At 30.8% G+C, this 6,156-nt stretch overlaps 1 pseudogene; it reads right to left on the reverse strand.

The window, feature by feature from the left end:
* Positions 1-1,456: 1,456 nt before the first annotated feature.
* Positions 1,457-5,809, reverse strand: LOC108765718 (uncharacterized; annotated as a pseudogene).
* Between the last annotated feature and the right edge of the window lie 347 nt (positions 5,810-6,156).

Consider the following 6,156-nt stretch of genomic DNA (forward strand, 5'->3'; position numbering starts at 1 on the left):
CTGGGCGGTCCTATCGAGCCGCGCGCTTGCATTTGGCGGTGGGCCGTGCGAATTTGGATATTTTTATACATAAATATCTCGTTAACTATTGCGAAAATTGAAAAATGGTAGAAGACGTTCCGTCTCAGTTTAATCCGTTCTACCTGTCCATGATATTTGTCAGGAGAGTTATGGGACACTCTGTATATATATATATATATATATATACTATTTACATTTTATTTATTATTATATTTTCCAAAATAAAAAGTCAATATTTATTCTAGAAAGTTGGAAGTAAGTTGGTGAATTTTTAGAGATTTTTTGAATTATTTTGAAGTGGTAAAAAAACGAAGAGATTCTAGTTACCCTGGTTGGTATGGATGAGGCACCAAATTGTAGATGGTACGGTAAGGGTTAATGTAGAAAAATGGTCATTTCTCAGTTTGTGAAAATCTCTGAGGGAAAGAATCGAAATCCTTGGGTGTATGTACCTCTATTTGTGTATATGTATCATTTTATGATATTTTAATTATGTCTTAATTTAATGTCTCTAATGTCAATAGATGTCAATCATCGAGTTACCTGGCTATTTAGGATGTTATATTGCAACAATGTTATTATTATAATAACATTTCAATATTGTTTGTAGTATATTAGTAATATTTCTGTAATATTTTACTATAATACATAATATTTCTGATACGTTACAATATTACTGCAATATTTACGCAATACCTGCTATCTGAACAACTTATATTGCAACTTGTTAGATATTTATGTTTACTAATGAGCTTTAATTAATATGCATGTTACCTATACATTCCCCTTTGCAAATTCAAATAGCAGGTAAGATTCATTTTCATATATAGTTATGGAAATAATAAGTATTCTACATATGCATGTTATTTGTAACATTGTCTTAATTTGAAACAGTGAAAATTCACTGATTTGCAATTAATAGTCACTGATTGCTACAGTTATAAGTATACCACTGCGAATCAGTGGAATTAATACTCACTCATTCTATCAGTGACATTAATAATCAGAATTAATACTCACTCATTCTATCAGTGACATTTGTCTCGCCACTGCACGAATCAGTAAGTTCTTAAATCGCGGTTAATTTCACTGATTGAATCAGTGAAATATGAAATTCATCCAGAGAAAGGTTAGGTTTCTTCGATTTAAAGAAATGTTTCTTTATTATACGGTTAAAGAACAAATTTCTTTGATTTGAACGTCAGTTCTTTGATTTAAACATTATTTTTTTAAATCAAACAAAAAATTAATTAATTTGAAGAAATTACGTTCAAATCAAAGAATTTTTTTCTTTAATCGTATAGCAAAGAAATATTTGTTCGAATTGAAGAAACTTTCTGAGTGAAGAGGATTAAAACCGATATATTTATATTAAAATCGAAATAAGGATAAATATTTCTTCTTTTATTAACAATATAAGTATACAATGAAGATGTTATGTAATTGGAAAATTTGAAATATTAATATGCATTGATGCTATTACACTCTTCGTTTTTTTTTGTAATTTTAAATACATAGAAATCAATAAAATTAAAAAAGTTGTTTAAAGATGTAGGATAACACAAATTTAGTACATAAAATAATTTAAATAATAAGTCAAACGATACTATGGGATCGGCTTATCCGTTCTATAAGCCGTCCCCTTGAACGAAATATTTATCTTTTTTTGAACCCCGTACACACACGATGAATGGCTGAATATTCATGTTTTGTGCGGAGGATATAAAAGATTTTATAAATTGTATATCATTTCCTTTCTGAAAACAGAATTATATAATTAATAATCTTGACGACAAGATTGCAAATGTTGAGCATACATATACGAGTACTACGTTATAAAATATGAATATATCGGAACAGTTTGAAGCAGGAAACCAGTATTATTAGTAGTAGCGAATTTTGAACAGGAATCTACTCCTCTTTGTCCTGCTTCACTTCCATCGATCTTATTCATCGATCTTATTTCTTCGTCTTCATATTGCTAAAGATAAAATACAAGACAATGAGAATTATGCGTGCTCTCAATTAAAATTAATTCAGAACTCGTTTCAAACAGTTATTTATCATAAATGAACGTTCTTACTCTCTTTTTTCCTTTTCCTTTTCGGGCATGTTCTCTTTTTCTTTATAAGGCATTACTATCTGGCAATAATTCTGCGAGTATGATCAATGCTCTCATATGTTCTAAGTAAAAACAACAAACGTAAATGTGTATTAGTAAATAGAGCAATTAGATATTTTTATAATAAGAAATGAGTGTGATATTTTACCATTGTTTATAGAGCGTACATCGTTGTACACATCACGTCGATGCAACTTAGCATACGATATTATTCTAGGGCTATAATACGCAGGAAATCGAATTAAAAAATTATCTTCTAACTCAGGAAACATTTGTTGAAACTCTACATTAATCTAATATAAATTAATTTTTTTTACATTAAATTACACTAAATGTTTACATGTTTTTATATAACAACGCAGTGAGCTATACCATTTCCCCATTCTAATCTAGTAATCGTGGATATTTCTCGAAAATTTCTGTCATGCTTGGATTTGCAGTTTTGATCCAATCTCTTCTATTTAAAAATGTATCCTTCATGTAAGAGAATATTTCGTGTTTGTTCCTTTCAGAAGGATGTTTGCATTGCAGCCATGATATCTTAAAGATGAAAGAATTATATAAAATTATTTACAATATAAAAAAGAAAAATAATTGCCAAATATATAAAAAAATATCTAATATCTTTAAGCAAGATTTTTTAAATTATTAAAATTATTTCCATATGTTCATCTCCATCGTGAACTTTTTCGCAAATCAAAAATGGAAAAGCTCGCATGAGACATCACGTTTGCATTGCCTTTTGGCTTAACGTATTATCTCTTTTACGGAGCATAGCTTCGGTAAAATTTGCAGATGGTTTATTCTTTTTTTCCATAAATCTATATTGAAATGATGATATTCGACCATTAAAATATTGAACATTGAACAATCGCTATACTAGTATATATTCATGTAATATTAATTTTAAAATCATTGGGCATATGCCGCATAGAAAATCATGCATAGGATCAAAAATTTTATTTCGAGAAATATGAAAATAACGTGAACTATGCAATGAGCAATCTCCTCGGATTCTTGTCGTAGATTTTGACTCAGCAGAAAAGTTTGTCTGTTCTAAGAGATCAAGATGTTGGTTGAAAAGCTCCTCAGTTCTTGGTTCTGCTGGTTCAACAGAACCAGCATGTAAATCAGCTCTGGTATACAAACACATTCGACAAAGCATATTGGCTGATGGCCCAAGAAAATTATATACATCGTGGACAGAAAGTCCATTCCCAGTAAAAGCAGCTAAAAATCCGCGAAGTACAAACTCATGATCAGATCCGATTTCTATGGGTATTCCTTCATCGCTCTCCAACTTAGCTAAATCTCGCAAAAATGGAGCAAGTACTTTTTTAAATCCATACTTTTTCACATCCGAATCACAACAAAGAAGCAGAACTTGTATGCTACTAAGTTCTGAATTTATGTGTGGTGGCAAATTTTGAATAGTGTAATAGAAAGTTCCTAATTTATGTATTCCTGTCTTAGATCCTAACGGGTTGACAATTTCTAATTCATCGTAAAACAACTGGATTCTTAGAGCGTGCTTATGAAAAGGATGAATTGTAGCATGCTGACCATCTAGGAATGAAGTTAATAAATTGTCATCATTTGATTTTCTTTCTGATAGAATAGCTTGTCGCACATCTTCATTTGACAGCACTAATTTCAGAGAATCAATGATAGAAACATATTGACAAATTTTCATAACCATTTTTGGTATATATGTTGCTGTTTCACTATCCAGTGTATTATCAAGGCGATATCCAAGAGGGATTTCTATGGGTTCAATATATCTGTAATGCTTTTTCAATGCATCAATTTGCTGATTTAATGTTCTCATTCCTTCAAAAGGATTATCGAACTCAAACACCTGTAAGATATCTTTTGAAACATCGTCATGTAGCACATTATTGTTAAGAATAAGCTTTCTAATTTTCTTCTTCATGAAATCCTGGGCGGTAAGTAAAAGCTCTTCGCATTCATCAAGGATCTGTGTTAACAGAAGTCCTGTCATTGAATCCTTACACTGGAATTTCGCAATCATTCTGATCACAAACTTTTGCAGATCAAAATCTTCTTGATCAGTATCGTCATTACTGCTAACATTATTATTATAAATCGAATTGTCATCAATGTTTTTTGGATCGTCAAATTGTACATCCATTTCGTCGATATTTATTTCATTATTATAAAGTTGATTAGTAATAATTTCAGGCCTTTATTCAGGTTCATTGCCTCTTTCATGCAAATGATAGTTTCTAATATGTCTTCTCAACGAATAGAAATTTACGAATCTACGCCGACAGCCATCTTGTCCGCATTCAAAACCTGCATTATTCACACCACGAATAATTGTAAGTCCATGGATGGATCTTAAATGCAAAACTAAACTATCCAATCCACCAGAAACTAACTGCTGACATATATAGCAATTTAATCGCTCCATTACTTACAATTTCAGATAAATTCCTACAATAAAGTAATGATAAATAAATAAAAGAGCATAGATGCCACATGCCAGGTCTTTTTGCGCAGATAAGTTCAAATTTTATTCTATTAAAACATAATAATTAACGTTTCGACTTACATCAAGTCATCCTGGTATGTCTTTATAATTTCATATCAGAAAATAATAATTTGCTAAAATATGTGTCTCCTTATATATTAAAATAAAAATTTAACATCTGTGTGACCGTTTGTACATGACATACTTATTTTTTAATAGTTCACAAGATGTGAAATCTGTTCTGAATATTGTCCGTCACTTCTTTGAAAATGGAAAAGTGTGATCAACAAATATCCCATGAATTGTTAGTCACATTTTTTTCATTTTCAAAAAATGACGGACAACAGAATGTTTCACATCTTGCGAACTATTAAAGAATAAGTATGTTATGTACAAACTGATACACAGATGTTAAATCTTTTATTTTAATAAGGAGATATATTTTAGTAAATAATTGTTTTTTCCGAAAATACAAAATTATGCTCTTTATTATTATTTTATCATAAAGCTGTTTTATTATAATTTTTATAATAAAGTAGTGAATTTTGATCAATATGAATACATGTTAAAACATTTTCGTAAAGTTGGGCAATCACATTCTTAACGCATATGCCATATAGATACGTACTGTTCTAATGGGAATATAAAACAAATATAAAATAATATTACCTTGAAATATTTGTAATGTGCCTTCATCGATACCAATAGAACGCAAATGATTGATAAAATCTTTTGATGATGTCGCAACAGCCATTTGTTGTTCTTGTCAGAAGTAGCTGTATTAGGAATGATATTTATAATCGAAAAAAACCTTCTCAATGCGATAACCTTTAGGAATCTCTTAATTTGTAACTCGCACGATTTCTCAACACGCTCTCCTAGAATAATTGCAATAAACAAATGTTATCTGAAACTGTTTTGTAATAACGCCTTTTGAAAAGGTAACAATAACAAGTAACAATAAACTTTAGAATTTGGAAAAGTAATAATACTTTCTCGAAAGTTCTTTATTATGTGAAGGTTATGTGAAGGTTATGCGATTATGCGTGTATAATGGCAATAGTATTTTCAGCATTAGTCGACTATATAATTAATTAAGTGTAGTACTTACCTCTTAAGACTGAATTTATGATGCGATGGTATTACTAAAACTGCACATATGTATATCCATACCAAAAAGACATAGAGAATGGACTGCGCGATCCGTGTATCAAAATGGTCGATAGGGATGAGAGAGAGGGACCGTGGCAGGCGGCCATTTCTATCTCTTTCCATTCAATGATGTAATGAGAGAGAGAATGAGAGGAAGATTGGTCGTCTCCCACGGTCCCTCTCTCTCATTATTGTCGACCACATTTGATACTTACAATTAGATACGGATCGCGCAGTCTATTCTTTATGTCTTTGATCCATACACAGCGGACTTGAAAACGAACTTTTCAGTTATCACCATCAACATCTAGAATGGACCGCTGATGGCAATGGTGGGGGTAGAAAGACGATTAGAGTGAGAGGCAGG

Source organism: Trachymyrmex cornetzi, unplaced genomic scaffold, assembly GCF_001594075.2.
Source record: "Trachymyrmex cornetzi isolate Tcor2-1 unplaced genomic scaffold, Tcor1.1 scaffold511, whole genome shotgun sequence".
NCBI lineage: Eukaryota > Metazoa > Arthropoda > Insecta > Hymenoptera > Formicidae > Trachymyrmex > Trachymyrmex cornetzi.